The following is a 19,584-nucleotide window of genomic DNA, read 5'->3' as shown; positions in this document are numbered from 1 at the left end:
ATCATCCAGCATGGCAACCTCACTGCTCAGCAGCCTGCTACTCTCTACTGTGTGTGTGGTAATCATCCAGCATGGCAACCTCACTGCTCAGCAGCCTGCTACTCTCTACTGTCTGTGTGGTAATCATTCAGTATGGCAACCTCACTGCCCAGCAGCCTGCTACTCTCTACTGTCTGTGTGGTAATCATACAGTATGGCAACCTCACTGCCCAGCAGCCTGCTACTCTCTACTGTCTGTGTGGTAATCATACAGTATGGCAACCTCACTGCCCAGCAGCCTGCTACTCTCTACTGTGTGTGTGGTAATCATCCAGTATGGCAACCTCACTGCTCAGCAGCCTGCTACTCTACTGTCTGTGTGGTAATCATCCAGTATGGCAACCTCACTGCCCAGCAGCCTGCTACTCTCAACTGTCTGTGTGGTAATCATCCAGTATGGCAACCTCACTGCTCAGCAGCCTGCTACTCTACTGTCTGTGTGGTAATCATCCAGTATGGCAACCTCACTGCTCAGCAGCCTGCTACTGGCTACTGTCTGTGTGGTAATCATCCAGCATGGCAACCTCACTGCTCAGCAGCCTGCTACTCTCTACTGTCTGTGTGGTAATCATACAGTATGGCAACCTCACTGCCCAGCAGCCTGCTACTCTCTACTGTGTGTGTGGTAATCATCCAGTATGGCAACCTCACTGCTCAGCAGCCTGCTACTCTACTGTCTGTGTGGTAATCATCCAGTATGGCAACCTCACTGCCCAGCAGCCTGCTACTCTCTACTGTCTGTGTGGTTATCATCCTGTATGGCAACCTCACTGCTCAGCAGCCTGCTACTGGCTACTGTCTGTGTGGTAATCATCCAGTATGGCAACCTCACTGCTCGGCAGCCTGCTACTCTCTACTGTCTGTTTGGTAATCATCCAGTATGGCAACCTCACTGCTCAGCAGCCTGCTACTCTCTACTGTGTGTCTGGTAATCATCCAGTATGGCAACCTCACTGCTCAGCAGCCTGCTACTCTCTACTGTGTGTCTGGTAATCATACAGTATGGCAACCTCACTGCTCAGCAGCCTGCTACTCTCTACTGTCTGTGTGGTAATCATCCAGCATGGCAACCTCACTGCTCAGCAGCCTGCTACTCTCTACTGTCTGTGTGGTAATCATCCAGCATGGCAACCTCACTGCTCAGCAGCCTGCTACTCTCTACTGTCTGTGTGGTAATCATCCAGTATGGCAACCTCACTGCTCAGCAGCCTGCTACTCTCTACTGTCTGTGTGGTAATCATCCAGTATGGCAACCTCACTGCTCAGCAGCCTGCTACTCTCAACTGTCTGTGTGGTAATCATCCAGCATGGCAACCTCACTGCTCAGCAGCCTGCTACTCTCTACTGTCTGTGTGGTAATCATCCAGTATGGCAACCTCACTGCTCAGCAGCCTGCTACTCTACTGTCTGTGTGGTAATCATCCAGTATGGCAACCTTACTGCTCAGCAGCCTGCTACTCTCTACTGTCTGTGGGGTAATCATCCAATATGGCAACCTCACTGCCCAGCAGCCTGCTACTCTCTACTGTCTGTGTGGTAATCATCCAGCATGGCAACCTCACTGCTCAGCAGCCTGCTACTCTCTACTGTCTGTGTGGTAATCATCCAGCATGGCAAACTCACTGCTCAGCAGCCTGCTACTCTCTACTGTCTGTGTGGTAATCATCCAGTATGGCAACCTCACTGCTCAGCAGCCTGCTACTCTCTACTGTCTGTGTGGTAATCATCCAGTATGGCAACCTCACTGCTCAGCAGCCTGCTACTCTCAACTGTCTGTGTGGTAATCATCCAGCATGGCAACCTCACTGCTCAGCAGCCTGCTACTCTCTACTGTCTGTGTGGTAATCATCCAGTATGGCAACCTCACTGCTCAGCAGCCTGCTACTCTACTGTCTGTGTGGTAATCATCCAGTATGGCAACCTTACTGCTCAGCAGCCTGCTACTCTCTACTGTCTGTGGGGTAATCATCCAATATGGCAACCTCACTGCCCAGCAGCCTGCTACTCTCTACTGTCTGTGTGGTAATCATCCAGCATGGCAACCTCACTGCTCAGCAGCCTGCTACTCTCTACTGTCTGTGTGGTAATCATCCAGCATGGCAAACTCACTGCTCAGCAGCCTGCTACTCTCTACTGTCTGTGTGGTAATCATCCAGTATGGCAACCTCACTGCTCAGCAGCCTGCTACTCTACTGTCTGTGTGGTAATCATCCAGCATGGCAACCTCACTGCCCAGCAGCCTGCTACTCTCTACTGTCTGTGTGGTAATCATCCAGTATGGCAACCTCACTGCTCAGCAGCCTGCTACTCTACTGTCTGTGTGGTAATCATCCAGCATGGCAACCTCACTGCCCAGCAGCCTGCTACTCTACTGTATGTGTGGAATATATAGGATATTGATCCTAATTACAAAGAAGGTATATTAGAGTATTTTAAAATGTATTTAGGTGATAGTGAAAAGGGCACTTAAACGGTACCCATGAACTGCCATAAATTTCATCATATACACAACTGTAGGTGTCTACTTTACTGCAACATGTCAGACATTTTTTGGTACATATGGGCAGGCAGAAGAAAACACTGCAAGGAAATGTAGGTATTATTATAAAATTTTTCAGTGGTACTGCAGGGGTATATTCCACCTTAAGGTGGCCATACACAGGCTGATTTAAGCTGCCAATTTAAATTCTTCAGGTTTGATTTTCCCGTCAGATTGGGGCTGCAACAGCTTATTGATGCCATCCTTGCTCCAATGGTTCCTAAACTCGTTATTTGATAATTTGATCAAATTAGCTTGATATTGTCCACCTTAGGTGGGCGTATCAGGAGAAAGACCGCGCCAAACGAGTGAACCTTAACGTGTATGGCCACCTTTACTTTGTAGAGATTGCTCATCATTCCTTGACTAAGCAGCATGTATGCACACTGTACTGGTATCCAAAACCAGTTAATTCTATGTTTATTCAGAAAGTGTGTGCAGGGGTGTAAATAATCATCAAAAACTCCAAGAAGAACTTTCTCACATGTATACTGACACATCTTATTGGTTGGGACATGCAGGGTCCTGAGCTCTCTTGTCTCAACACAAATTGCATGCAAGGACAATATATTCATCAGCCAAATACATTTTCCACTTGCCCAATCACAATGTGGCTGGTTATAAAGTGCTTAGTTGTACCACTGTGTTGCCAATAGCAGCCATTGAGTAGTTACTTTTAAACAGTCTACTATGTGTTAGAAAGTGAAAGCAAAGACTTGACTGGTTGTTAGTGACAATTTCACTTGTGCATCTTAGCACCTTGGTTTGTGTGCCCCAAGCAATGTTACTGTAACTTTCCCAGGAAAAGATGTCAGAATCGAGTATTGTGCATAAGAGTTGGGCTCAGAATGGCCAACTTCCTTAGTGTCTGCCAGAAGGATCAGTGCCAGGAAGTCTGATAATCAAAGGGAAATGTCCAAGATAAAAGTTGGCTGTACTTCTTTAGATATGCATGGCCAAATGCAACAGGCCATTGCTCCATGTGCTGAAGCCAACAACTATATCTTACTATTTATGGCCAACTTTAGATATCCTGAGCTCTGATAAGCCCCTCACTGAGACCTCTCTATTTCCTTTTAGGATACATAGTAATTAGACTGCACACAAATATAATTTGAAATCCTTAGCTTGCAAAATGTATACTTAGTTATTTACAGACACCATGTTTCAATCACAGTCCTGTGTCTGCAGAGCCTGTAACCCAAACTTTAATGCCTGAGACTTGCCCAATCATGTGGAATTGACTGTGTGAGGTCATTGAGAAAGAAGGTATAGCATGCAAAGACACAGTCTTTGGGGGATCTCCGCTCCGCCCCCCCCTTGCCTTCATCTTACCTTAAGTAATCTTGCACCACTGCATTGTATATTTTTTTACACAGTTATTGGTATTGTGCTGCCTTAATATCCTCATGTTTATGTCTGGGCAAGAATGTCCTTCCCAGGCCTGGACTGGCAATCTGTGGATTCTGGCAAATGCCAGAGGGATTGCAGTAAGATGCCAGTCACAATTTAGTGGGCTGGTGGGGGCCCTGTTTAGGCCTTTGTGTACTTGGAATGGCAGGGGCTATTTGGAATCCCAGTCCAGGCCTGCGAGACCGGTATGTGAGACCGTCTTGGAACTTAGGGCCCATTCCACCAATCGTTGGGATTAACTGCAGATGTTCACTTTCTATAAATTCCTGTAAATTACCCACCTACTTAAGGTCTATAGGACCAGACATGAGGGTAATATTTATAATTGCAAACTTTGACACTGTTCACAACAGTATTTGCATCCAAACATACAAATTGTTTAGAGTCGCTGCTCTGTCACAGCCCTCTGTTAAATTGGGTGCAATTGTGTGCAAGGATAAAATGGAATCCTAGAAAAACCCAAGGCCTGGTATTGTTGTCCAGGTTGGGTGCATAACTGTAACTGACTTGTGTCAAGTGATACTAGTTAGGGATGCACCGAATCCACTTTTTTAATATCTGCCCAATCCTTTGTAAAGGATTTGGCTGGATAACGAACCGAATCCTAATTAGCATATGCAAATGAGTTTTTTAAGGGTTAAATGTCGCAGCAAAAATGAACACTAATTTGCATCAATAAATTGCAGCAGATAATACTTCTCCCGCTATTATGTGGGAATTCTGGTAAAACCACTGCATTGTGCATCTGAATTTTGTACATTGCAGCACAATCACAAATGAACCCTATGCACACAGAATTTGTAAACAGTGGGCTATTTTCCAGGTTTATCATGTTGTGGAAAGGGCCCTATAACTACTACCTTTTCCTAGTCACGGATAATTGAAGCGTTCCTTGAGCAGGGATTTAGCAGTGCAGAGATTTTCTTGCACCTAAGGATTAAGGCTCAGACATGATGTGCTAAGCAGTCGTTCCAGAAGATAGCTATACACAGCAGGCAATGCACACTACACACTCTGCTTCTGAGCTCACACACCATGCAAAAAAATATTTCTCTTGGCACCAGAGAAACATAGAGCAGTTAGCAATTATACATTTATTAGTACAATATAAGAATAACAGTAGCTTAAATGGCACACATGCTACTTCTTTAACTATTAATTAGCATATCAGATCATATACTAGTTGGCCATATACTTACATGGAACATTATTATGCTCTACTTTTTCTCCAGTACAACAAATTGGAAAGGTTATTGGGATTGTAGTGTGGCCACTGACCCTCTTTACTTTTGAGCATTAAGGGTTTTGAGAGACCCTTAAAGGGGACCTGTCACCCTAAGAAATAATTCCAATTTCTACTAACTTCACATACTTTATAAATGATATAAAGCTTGTTTCCTTCAGTCTTGGAAATATACAATCACAACAAGCAGGCAGCTGCCATTTTGTGGGCACTGTTATTAAGGCAAGCTTTGTATCATCCCAAAATCTTGTGTATGTGTCAGAATGGGGGACCAGATGCCCTTGCCCATGCATTGGCTACACAATTAGATGGTGAAAAGGTAGGGGGAATGTAAATGCTGAATGGAAAGTTTAAGTAACTGTCTGCCCCGCCTCTAGGCCTAAGGCATAGAGGCAGGGCAGGCAGTGTATGAGTGATAGCTGGGATCTTTAACTGCATTTATAATGGGTTTGAATGTGTTCATAGAAAAAATAATTTTGGTTTTATATATAATTTGAAAAGGACTTTTATTATACAGCTTTTTATGTCTGGGTGACAGGTTCACTTTAATGCTCACTTACCAAGCACTTGTGCACCAGGGAATGCTGAGAGCAGCATCAAGAGGTGCAGCAGAGCCCAGTCCTTGTCTGAGCCCTGTCTGAAAGACACACAAGTTAGGGAACAGGTAGGGGTGGGAGGTTGAACAACGATGTGGTTTAGGCCCAGTCAGGCAATCTGTGGATTCTGGCAAATGCCAGAGGGGCTCCTATAAAATGCCATAGACAGTCAGGATTTACTGGGCTGGTTGAGGTCTGTTTGAGCCTCTGTGTACTTGGAATGCCAGTGCCTATTTTCAATCCCAGTCCAGACCTATGTGGCTTTCCCCCGCTTGTCCCCTTACGCAGTCTCTGTGCTCTGAAATGGAGTGGAGACCTGCGGCAATCTGGATGCAGCCTTTTTTTGCACTTTGCACACTTCTGTCAGCTTTGCAAATAACCCTTCTAATTCACTCTTTGTGTTTTAACATGTTAAAAAACATGCAAGATCCATACACAGAATTGGATTATGTCATTTTAACTCCTTGGATAGTGCAGTTGGCAAGAAGACTTCCAGATACGCAATTACCTACCTAAAGAGATTGTGATGACTTGTTCATTACTGAAAAGATTATTTTATAGTAGTCATTAGAAACATACAATTTCCATTCCTGCTACTCTCTAATGATCAGCTTGCTTTATCGTTTTACAGATCTTAAGTGGTTTATAAACCTGCACATTCTATACCAGTGCCATTATTTTCCCATCCCTTAAAAACACATCTGAAATCAATTTGCTTTTCAGTTAAGCACTATACACCCTTCTGTTTATTTATAGGCTAAATAATTTCTGATTAAGTTCTTGGTCTCGGTAAGACAGTATGACGTCCATGCGTGGTATTACAGCTGTATACATTGTAACCTGACATTCTTATACCAGTTGCAATTTCTGTCATGGTACAGTGTCTTATTTCACAGTAGACCTTCCCTGCATTGCATCAGATATTTACAGATACGAGTTGTGTTGCTGGTTGCCACTGTACAAACTTAACCTATGCTTTATATTTTATTTGTTTGGCTTTTGCAGTTTTAATTCAATCATTGGATCAGCAATAGAGATGAAATGTATTGCACAAATTGCAGGTGAGAAACTGGGCCAATACAATGAAGAAATCCATTAATACAAGTCATTTAACACTGGAGAATTTTTTCCAATGTGCTTCATTGTAACTTTGTTCTAATTACAATATACTTAGCAATCACTGCAGGCAGCCCATCATTACAGAGAACAGAATATACTTACATGAACCCATTCTTGTTTTGCAAAGTATCCTAGTGTTCAGCACAAAGAAATGTGTGGGTAGGACAGCCAGTACAACACATTATACTTTGCTTTTGTTATGTAATCATTTTACATTGCTCATCTTGAAACATCATCCTTCACTGTAACTAAAATTCACAGGGTTCCAAGCCAAAATTGAAGGGTGGGCCATGGCTGGTTACTTCCCTTCTCTTAATTCCAAGTTCAACAATAATTGGGCCAGTGGTACACACAGCACACACAGTTATGCCAGTGGACAAAGGCCAAAGTCTTCTTACAGGCCAATGCACACTGACAGGCCAATGCTGTACACAACAAGAGGTGACAAGAGCAGATCAAGCTCTTCTCCATTGGCGAAGGCCAATCTACTCTCATCCACCCAATGTGTTACTGACCTTATACCTTTTTGGGAAATATGCAGTTTTTTTTTGTTTTTGTTGAAATCAGACTACAGCCGTAGAGGATAATATACTCTTGTTTAGTTTGAAAGTGTAACCCAGATGTACTATATTTAAACGCACTGTTACTAGTGTGGATCTGCATTGACTGTTGTGTACATAAAAGGCAAAAATTGGCTTGCTGAGAACAATTTTACCCCCCCATAGCTCATAACAAGCTTACATGTAAAAGAAAATAATCACTGTGTTAACCATTTAGACATTGTTCCACCGATATGTAGGACAAAAAATAGGTCTGTACACCAAATTTTACCCTTAATGACCTTCAAGCTAGGCTTCAAAGGAAAGCAAGGAAAACAGACATTATCCGAAAATATTTTCCCAGCAAGCCTTGAGGCAGGACCCCCCTGCCAGTGCTTCAGACCCCTCTAGGGAGGCATTTTTATCGGCATGGACTGATTACTCGACCTGGTAATGCTTTATCCACTGCCTACAAGCAACTAAGGAACTAGAACTCAAATTAGAAGTGACATTATGGAAAGATGGGATGATAATAAGGCGTAAGATTTGCTTATATTGTCAGCCTAACCTCATAGTTAATCTTCCATCCCCTTTACCAGTTTAGTTGCATGTCTCTGCACTTTCTCCAGCTCATTAATATCCTTCTTAAGGACTGGAGCCCAAAACTGCACTGCATACTCAAGGTGAGGCCTTACCAGGGACCTATAAAGAGGCAAAATTTTGTTTTCATCCCTTGAGTCACTGCCCTTTTTTATACAAGAAAGCACTTTATTTGCTTTAGTAGCCACCGAATGACATTCCCTGGAATTAGACAACTTGTTATCTACAAAAATTAAGGATACCCCCAACACACATCTAAGGAGAGATTTATCAATCCATGAACGGTCCGATCGTTTGTTCGATTGGACCGTTCGTGTTTTCTGCGACTTTTTCATTCCTTGCGTATTTTAACGCAATTTTTTTGTACTGTGCGTAAAAAAAGTGACAAAATCGTATTGTCGCAACGGGTACGAAGGTTTGGGATTTATTCAAGCTTCGGTATCATGACTTTCCTTGGGCCAGGTTGGAGTTGCAGAGTGCCATTGATTCCTATGGGAGGCTTCCAAATCATGCACAGAAGGATCAAAGTCGGAAAGGTTTTCCTGCATTTTACGATCGTTCAGATATGAAAATTTTGTGACTTTCGGATCGCCAATATGATATTATCGTGACTAATGCGATTTTTTCGTAAGCATATTCGTGATATTTGCGATCTTCAGGAATTATCGTATCCAATCCGAATTTTTCCCATTCGGGATTCAAATTAGTGTCTTAATAAATCTGCCCCCTAGTTTATAACTTGCATTTGTGCTATTTCTACCAAAGTGGATAACTTTGCACTTTTCAACACTGAACCTCATTTTCCATTTCACTGCCCAGTTTTACAATTTTGTCAAATTGCTCTGCAAAGTGGCAGCTTCCTGCACGGAACTTATAGTTTTGTATAATTTAGTATCATCAGCAAAAACAGAAACAGTACTCTCTATGCCCTCTTCCAGGTCATTAATAAACAAGTTAAATAGCAAAGGACCAAGGACTGACCCCTGTGGTACTCCACTAACAATACTCTCCCAATTAGAAAATGTTCCATTTACCACCACTCTTTGTAATCTATCCTTCAGCCAGTTCTCTATCCAGTTACAAATATTATGCTTCAAGACAGTATTCCTCACATACAGTATCATAGAGTTCCCAAGAATTAAACTGAAAAAAACTGATGTTTAACTTAGATGAAGCTGGTCTGTAATCTCACCAATGGATTGCTCATCCCACATACACATGGACTGTCTCACATATAAATACTTGCACACAGGCTGGCGGCTTTTATTCTCACTGAGCTCACAGACTGTCTACTATGCTGTCACATACTGTGACACACACATGCAAAATCTATCTTACACACTCTTTCTCTAAAGCTATCACACTTACCTAAACACAGGGTTGCCACCTGGCTTATATTTTACCAGCCCAGATCATATTGGCACCCGGGTCAACAAGTCGATGCGGATCTTGACCAATGAATTTTCGCACAGACATTGGTTGGAAAGGTGCATACACAAGCCTCTATAGCTGAACTATTTATTTTGTCGGAAAATAGAACCATTTAAATGCATGACCTAGCTATCTCCTTGAATCTGGCATACAATTACACATGTGCCCACTAGTATCATAGGCTGTCCATTTAAATAATGGGTTTCAGTGCAATGTGACCAAATGTTATTTTAATGTCCACATTCTTAAAATACATATCTAGAGATTACAGTTGAACTGTGGCAAATACTATAAAAAGCCATAATGTTACAGTGCTATATTCAAAGCTATCATTTATTTGACATTCAGGGATATTTTTAACACATCTATTTTCTCACTTCCAGGACGTAGATGGCAAGAAACCATTTAGTAAAGTTGATTATCTAGGTTGGCTCCATGAGCTTGGTACAATAATAAAAAATACAAATAGTTCATATATTAAAATAAGAGAGTCGCACACTGCAAAACAGGACTGCAGGACTATAGGGCTCATTTACAACCTCAAATGCAGGGGGCAACTTGTTCTTTTCCCTGCAGTTACTTGAGGCTAAAACCACTTTCATTAAAGGTACTTGCATTAAAATGCGCTCTTTGCACTTCCGTATAGTTTCTTCCTGCCTTACATTGCAAATCAGGTGCTAAAGCACACATTAACACAAAATTGTATTTGAAATTGCACTGAACACTGAAGGGGCAAATGTACTCATGGACAGTAACCCATAGCAACCAATCAAATGCATACATTGTTCTACCAACAGCTGGCTGAAAAATCCAATCACTGATTGCTTACCAAATCCAATCACTGATTTACCAACACCTGGCAAATTTGCCCAGTGTTGGTAAATGAGCCCCACAGTTTTTGGATTCTGGACAGCACTCCAAACTCTAATCTTCCTATAAGTGAAATGTTTTTATTTATTTAATTGGCATAGACCAGTACAGTAACGTTTCAGGTCCATATTGATCCTATCTCATGCCCCACAGTGTCTAGGTGAGTGAATGCACCCTTATGTTACAGTATTTATGTGGGGAGAGCAAGGGTTTGGGCTCCATGCTGGAGGATAACAATCTGTGCCCCGTAGTACAAAGTGCATTAGTCTAAATATCTCAGCATCCACTCATCATGGCCTTGAAAGAAAACTCTTAATGGAAATAACTCAAACTAATTGAAGTAGATTAATTCATGTATTACCTCCATGTAATGCATATGATTATTTCACGTGTAATGGAAAAGTGTATGTTGTATGCCATAGCATTAGTCCAGTTAAACACAACAGAGTTGTATAAATCAGCAGGACAACTGCAATTTCTGACTCAAACTAAATATTTGGATGGTTGTCATGAATTAATGAGTCAGTTGCATGTAAGCAAGATATCCTTATATCCTCATTTTCCTGACCACTACTTATTCTCTCTGAACTTACTGTGAGTAAACAAAATGTTTAGGGTACAGTTGGAATACCTAGAATTTATGTATTCTAGCACCACCTTATTGAATCCATTTAACTGCAAAAAAAAAAAAAAATCCTTAATAAGTCCTTTCTGGCATGCAGATATCATTCGACTGTTTGTGTTTATTGTGGGTCTGTAATGACCAGTGCCTAAATAGCACACTATGTTGCTGGGGCAATGATTGTGGTATTACAAACATGAGCCCGTTCTTTACTTGTAAGCAAATAGGAGAAATTAACTTGTATGCATGCAATATCCTTGTGGGAGGAACTGGGAATGCAAAGGAATAACATTTCTCTTGCTTTCTTGGTTTTGGACCTTTATGTGCATTTATTTATGATAAACATGATTTTTAAATAACAACTAAGGGTAATGTCCCACGGGGAGATTAGTATCCCATGATAAATCTCTTCTACCACGGTTAAATAACCTGCTTGAAAAGCCTTTCCACCGGCAATAAAGGGATTTGCATTGCTTCGGTTTTCGCACAAAGTTGCCTGCAGAGGGAAACTTTACATGACTTTGGAAAGCCAAAACGATGCATAGCCCTTTCCACTGGTGATTCCCTTTATTGCCAGAGGAAAGAATTTTCGGGAAGATTAGTCACCTGTGGTGGCAGAGATTTATTGCGGCAACTAATCTCCTTGTGGGGCATTACCCTAAAGCTTATCTAAACTGTGCGACAAATCTCTCTTGTCGCGGGCGACTAATCTCCTTGAAATGCCATCCCACAGGCGAAAATGTAAATCGCCGTACGAATGGCATACGCGGTGACGCGATTGCCATCCCACCGGTGAGTTACATTTTAGCTGGTGGGATGGCATATCGGGAAGATTAGTCGCCCATTATGTTTTGGGCAACCACAGCCCTTTAGCAGGAAGATCTGTGCCCCCAAAGATGCCCCAGTAGCTCCCCATCTTCTTTTCTGCTGAATCACTGCCCATGTTCTGTGCTGCTGCTGGTTACTGAGCTTAGGGGCCGACACAATATACTGTATATATAGAATATAAATGTCACAATATAAGGCTGATTATTAATAATTTATTTAAATTCTCATTACATGGCAGCTCAGAAACCAGTTCAATTAACATGAGTATTTAATAATTAGTCCTGTAGCATCAGCTTATGTGAAAGGCCTGTCTCATTTTCAGCTTGATAATTTGTGACAACCCCCAAGCTTAGCTTCTTAACAGCTACCCAGAGCCCACTGAGCATGTGCACTGACACTACTAACAAATTCAAAGATGGGGAGCTCCAGGGAAAAACTGCAAAGACCTGGATCATTAATGCTATAGAGATTCTGAACCTATAGGTTAGTGCAGTAAGTTCAGTATATAAAACATGCCATTTCTAGCCATATTCATTTTTAGGGTTCTCTATTAAACGATAACATGTGGGTTGTGATAATGGGAAGGATAAAGGGTAAAGGTCTTGTAATAACTACTAATTTGCTTTAAAAAAAATCTAGAAAAAAATATGTAAACCCAAAATAAACAGGAACTGGACAAAATAATGTTTTAATTTGTACTCAGTATGAAATACGTCTGGAAAATGTGTATGCTGCTGCCAACACTTTAATACATAACAAGTTTAAAACCAAATGTGTTGACTCTTGAAAATGCAGCCAAAATATATTTACCAAATGTTACCACCAAACAAAAGTTTCCTCATTGAAGTGGAAAAAGATGTTTTTGACTCCTCTAGGCTTTGATATTCTAATTTCTATTTCCAGTTGCAATGGGGTTTCAGCCAAACACTAGAATTGCTGCCTATAAAACATTCCGCAGGATGTAGAAAGGGGAATTGAAACACTCAAATTGGCAGAATTGTGGCAGAACCACAGTGGATACACAGTTCAACATTTCAAAGGCAGTTTTAAAATTAAAATCCCACTACTTAGGGGCTGATTTACTTACCCACGAACGGGTCGAATGGAGTCCGATTGCGTTTTTTTCGTAATGATCGGTACTTTGCGATTTTTTCGTATGTTTTGCGATTTTTTCGGATCCAATACGATTTTTGCGTAAAAACGCGAGTTTTCCTATCCATTACGAAAGTTGCGTAAAAAGTTGCGCATTTTGCGTAGCGTTAAAACTTACGCGAAAAGTTGCGCATTTTTCGTAGCGTTAAGTTTTAACGCTACGAAAAATGCGCAACTTTTCGCGTAAGTTTTAACGCTACGCAAAATGCGCAACTTTTTACGCAACTTTCGTAATGGATACGAAAAACTCGCGTTTTTACGCAAAAATCGTATTGGTAACGAAAAATTCGTACAGAATCCGAAAAAATCGCAAAACATACGAAAAAGTTGCAAAATGTTCGTTTTCAAGTCGAAACTTTTCCAATTCGGGTCGGATTCGTGGGTTAGTAAATCAGCCCCTTAGAGTGTGATCTTTTTATAGGCATGCACCAAAAAGATAAAAAAGATAAGCAAGCTGACCACATGAGGTACATTTAATACACTTCCAGGTATAATTTTGCCACCCCCATCTACAGACATACCATTCCTGGCCAGAGAGACACAGTTAACCCATGAAACTCACATTATGATTGTCCATTCCTGCAGTGTAACTTACAGTGTGTCAAGCCTAAAGCTTTGGTTGTTTGGCTCATGGGTCTATATTTTGGCTATATACCTGTATTAGGGATGCACCAAATCCAGTTTTTTGGATTCTGCCGAACCCCTGAATCCTTCGTAAAGGATTCGGACAAATACCTAACTGAATCTGAATGGGTTTGAAAGGGTTAAATGTCGCCATGTGCTGTACTCATGAAGAAAAATTTCCAACGTCCGTGTTTACATGACAAGTCATTTTTGTCAGATTTTTTGGATTCGAATTTGGTTTGGCTAGGACTGCGGATTCAGCCGAATCCGAATCCTGCTGAAAAAGGCTGAATCTTGGCCGAATACCGAACCGAAACCTGGATTTGGTGCATCCCTACTATATATATTTCATTCCTAGATCTCTGTTCCTACACCTATTCCATTCCCATGAGCACTTATCATCTTTACCATGCTGCACCATACACGAATGGACAGGGGTGCACTGAGGAATTGTGGATGGAAGAGGGTTGAGGTGAGATGTCCACATAAGCAGATTGCATGTGGCAAGCATAAGATAATACAACAGCAGTCATTAGAATCCTGTTAACTTACAAATATGTGGATGAGAATTATTGGGGATGTAAAATCAAAATTTAAACCCAGTGTTTATTTATAGCACGAAGATAGGAAAGCACTATAAGAGATGTTGTTGTAAAAAAATCACATGGCAATGCAGTTCTCTGCTTTTTTTTCACATCAGGACAGAGAGACACCACAGCTGGCTGTGTAGGTTTACAGGAGCTGTAAGCAGAGTTGATGTCAGGGGAATAGGGGATAAGATGCAAAATACATGGGCTTCTAGTTAAGAAATGGTACAGAGTTTTTAATGAGTTTATATTGCAGATTTATTTCATTTGGTCTACACACAAGCTTTACATCAACCCATCCGTGCAAGAGGGGTTTTCTGTTTCTTAACTTTGCACTGTGTTTTATATTTGAGGCTTGTTTTTATGCTGCAAGTTTTAAATATGCTCTCAAACAGAAAATATATATTAATATACACATACCAATGAATATCTTAATAGATGTGTATCTAGGGTTGCCACCTGTCTGTTTTTGGAAGGGTTTCCAAATTAGGAAAATGGGGTAAGACTCACTGAGATTGATGTGTCATATCCCCGCCCAGTGACATCACTGCCCCGCCTCTTCTCTGCCCCAGTAACATCACAACCCTCATGGTCACCATCCACCCCCTACCTGGCAAAAAAAGCTGGCAGAGGTGGCACTCCTATGTGTATCTCTGAATACCGTATTTCTTTGGGATTTTAGTATTGTGAACTGTAAAATATAGTGATTTTATGCCTCCATCCATTAAAGAGGGGCTTTCTGTTTTTAACCCTGAATACCTTATTTCTTTGGGATTTTAGTATTGTGAACTGTAAAATATAATAATTTTATGCCCACATAAACACTGCGGTCTGGGCCCCCCTGTCCACCGGACCCCACTGCAACCGTGGTGTCTGCTTCCTCTATAATTACACCACTGTGTATGGCTCTTCTACTTATTTGCATGGCGTATCCTATCTGTCAGGAGTTTGTATATTTTCCCTGCGCTTGTATGAGTTTCCTCTCACCTTGATTTCTTCCCATTCTCCAAAAACATACAGGCAAGTTATTGGCTCCTGTGAAAACTGACTTTAGTGTGTGAATGTATGAAACTCTGTAAAACACTGAGAAACATGTCAGCGTTGTATACATAAAAACAACATGCCTATAGCAAGGCATGCTACCTGTATACGGATGATAAAGAAGCATGCTGCCTGCACAAGGATAAGAAAAAAATTATAAACAATACAGTGACTTAAGGTGGCCATACACGCACCGATATTATCGTACGAAACCTCGTTTCGTACGATAATCGGTGCGTGTATGGCATGTCGGCGAGTCGACCGATATCGCAGGAAGCTGCCGATATCGGACGACTCGCCGATCGGACAAGTTTGAAAATTTTGATCGGGCGCCATAGAAGGCGAATCGGCAGAAGGAGGTAGAAATCCTATTGTTTCTACCTCCTTACCTGCCGATTCAGCCCTGAATGGTGTGTGGCGGATCTTACGATGTTTCGTGCGACCGATGGTCGTACGAAACATCGTCGGATCGCCACGTGTATGGCCACCTTTAAACAATGAACAAGAGATGTGAGATTTGCTTAGTGTTTCAATGACAAATAGAACATGTACAATTCACTAAAAAGATGTCCAAAACATCAGCACTTTCTTTTCAAGCTGCTCTGCCATGTTAACTCTTGATTTATTCAGCTAAGAGAAATACAGTTTGATAACGTACACAATGATATCTGGAGCCAAAGTCAATTTTTTCCGTAACAAAAAAACCCCATCTATTTAGAATGCTCAGTTCCTTTAAAGTGACTCCTTCTAAGGGATCTGATTACTATCAGCAAATATATTCAAGGTCAATAGGAAAAATACTCCAGGGACTGTTTCATCCCGTCAACCAGTGTATGAAGATTAACAAAAGCCAAAAACGACAAAAAGTGTCCCTAGAGGTTTCAAGTAGATTTGATCAGTAAGGAAGCAAGGAATTCATTCCCTTTTGCTGTTTCCTAAGGCTAAAAAGGTTTTAGCACGAAAATGCGTTGTTTAGCTTTTCTACACTGAAACCATGTAACAATGCAGAATAATCTATTAAACTCTAACACTGCAAAGCATTGAATATAATGCACGTAATGCATGTATACACCACTGGGCAATGTACATTCTTGTGTGTAATGCAACAATTATTTAGGCTTTTTGATGGTTACCCCCATTAAATCTGATATGACACTTAACATAAAGGTGCCTTAATATTGCTATGATCTTTGTCGACAAATGTTTATTTGATATTTTGCATTTGAAGCAGGATTGTCTATAGAAATTGTTATTCTTTTTTCCTCCTAATTCCTAAATGTTTTTCTGGTTTGATTTTTTTCCTATCGGAGAGTATTATTGTGAATACCATTTGGGATACTTTAGCATTATTATTATACATATTTATTATGTTTGCAAACATTGTAGGGGGTCATTTACTGATGGGGAACAAAGTGCACAAAAACCTCTATTTCTTTTGCACTTTGCACCTGCCCTGCCATCAGCGCTGTATTCATGAGGGGGTGGGGGAAGCATGAAGGCACTCTCCCCTACCTGTCCCCTAATTTGAACATTAATTTGATGCACAAGTTAGGGATTAATGGTATTGGCAGGGTGGAAAGGAGACCTGTACTTACCACCTGCCTTTTCATCTGGCAAAAGTGCAGCAAAAACCCAGACCTGAAATTTTTCTTAAATATGCCTCTTAGTATTCTAGCTCTTGCATCTGGGGTCATTGTAAATGACTCCTCTATTAGTTTATGCCTAAGTTAAATTACACTCCTTTTAATTTTACATACTTAAAAAAAGGAAAAAAGGCAGCAAGAGAAAAGAAATTGTTCACATAAAAATTCACACCTGAGAATTTGTGGTCTTCTAACACAGATTCCATAAATCACAGTGACATTACATACAATTTGTGCAAGTTCTGTTTTAGCACTTCTGCTGTAACTATATGGTGATGGGGGAGGGGCCGGACACTCACAGAATCATTAATAAGAACAAAATATAATAACCCACCATAAAATAGATGGAATATATTAAACCACATAACACACAATTTATCCAATCTACTCTTAAAATCTACAAAAGCCTCTTGGTTGGCTTGTAACATTAATGGAGCATGGGTAAGAAAACATAGGGTAAATACAGATGCAAATCAAATCTTTTTATGAATATTATTTTTTCATTGATTATTTCTAGAAATTGAGTATTCAGGGGCTTCTGACAAACTATTTGGAAAAGAATTAGATCTGATTGTGCAAAAGAGTGGACCTGTAAGAAAACATTCCACAAATTGTAAGCATCTTCTCTCCAGGGCACTGAGCAGCAGGGCCTCTTGTCTTTCTTGTTATTCCTTTGAAATCAGTACTGTCAGCTACTTTATATGGGGCTTTTCTATAAGTTTGGTATTTGAACATAGAATATCACTCATTGCTTTATCTACTGATGGTAAATTTAGGGGCAACTTGCCTTAATCTTCAATAGATCAACAAGAAGCATGAACAGTGGCCAAAGTTATTTCTAATCCATATTTCCTACATATAGAAGGAAATATGTGCAAATGGTGCCTTCATAGTTACTAAATTGGTATATATAGATATAATAAAGAGTTTTTAATTACTTTATTGATATTTTTAAATTTTTCACAAAACTAAAAATAAATGATACATAAAATTAAATGCATTGCACTAATATCGTGTTGTGACATGGCTTTGATTAAGCCACCTTAAAAAGAAAGGGAAAACAGGAGAATAAAATTTAATATTAGCAAAGAGTAATAGAAAAGGAGACAAATGATGACAAGGTGTCAGTAACGCTGGGATAAAAAAAATAGAGGAAAAAGAAAACAGAAATACAGGAAAAGCAAAGAATATGATGGGGATGTGGAATACCCATTGTGATCAGTTCTGTAAAGTGTGTATAATGACAATTTATTATGGTGTTTGCTTAAAGAGTTCTTGTTCCTGGAGTTGTAGAATTTTCTGTAAGGGTGAGAAGGTTTGTTTTGCCATTGTTGGGATAGAGTCGCTTTTCTACTGTTGAGCTATCAGTAGTCTGGTAAATTTTAATTGGTTTAGAATGTTTTGAGGTTTCCATATAGGATATAGGTTGTGTTAATTTTATAATATGAGATTTCAGAAATTTGGTTGAGAACATAAAATACAGTTGGAAGTGAAAGAGATGGTTTAGTAGGAGATAAAATAATGTAATTGGCAAATATTGATATGTGGATGACATCTAATAGTTTCTGAAAAAAGTACAAACATTTGTGGTGACAAGGGGCAACCTTGACAGGTGCCATTTGATAAAGAAAAAAAGGAAGTAGTTTGTCCAGTAGTCCTAATACAGGTCGATGGGTTTCTATAGAGTTTTAAGATAGTCAGGTCTAGGATTTTGATGAAGCCATAACTAATTAAAAAGATTAAAATTGGTGTTACAGTGGGTGAAAAGGTTTTGTACAAATAATTAGAAAACCCGTCAGGTCCTGGAGCCTTGTTGTTTTTACCTAATTTTATAGTAGATGCCATCTCTTTTGAGGTAATTGGGGAGTTGAGAGCCTCGATTTGTTCTGTTATAAATAAAGGGAGGGTTATCTTAAATAAAAATTTAGCAATTTTAGGTTTTATGGGTTGCACAATAGATGGGTTATTCCTAAGGTTATATAACTCTGAATTTTAATAGTGAGAATTCTATCAGAAATTCTAACTTCCTTTACCTTTGTTATCCTCAGTATAGTTTAACTCTTTCAGTAACATGATCTGGTAAGCACTTTTTTCTATATTTAGAATATTAATTTCTTTTTTTAGAGCAGCTACATTTTGGGCTAGCTCCTCAGTTGGTTGTAATTTTTGTTGATTTGTGGCATAGATTTGTGGCAGAAAAGTACTTTAACTTTCAATTCTACTCTCACTTTCCCCCTCCCTTCTCACCATCTAATTGTGTAGCCAGTGCATGGGCCTGGGCAACTGGTCCCCCTTTCTGGCACATACACAAGATTTTGGGGTGATACAAACCTTGCCTTAATAACAGTGTCCACACAATGGCACCTGCCTATTTGATGTGATTGTGTAAGTCCAGGACTGAAGGAAATAAGATTTATATATCTTTTATATCATTTATATAGTGTAAGTGAAGTTTATTTTGCTTAACAAATAACAATAGAAAAGAATTTCAAATTATTTCTTAGGGTGACAGGTCCCCTTTAAGAACTTTGTTAATAAAGCTGACTTGCTGTGTATTTGGGGCATATCGATTAATCAGAGTGTAGATTCCAGTCACGTAAAGCAGTTCTTCTTCTGGTTTTTGAAAATCTTTAAAGGCCCCATTTCTATGAATAATTAAGCATACTAGAAAGCCTCAATGATACAGAATACCATGTTT

This window comes from Xenopus tropicalis, chromosome 5 (genome assembly GCF_000004195.4).
Source record: "Xenopus tropicalis strain Nigerian chromosome 5, UCB_Xtro_10.0, whole genome shotgun sequence".
Lineage (NCBI taxonomy): Eukaryota > Metazoa > Chordata > Amphibia > Anura > Pipidae > Xenopus > Xenopus tropicalis.
Note: the sequence above shows the minus strand (reverse complement) of the source record.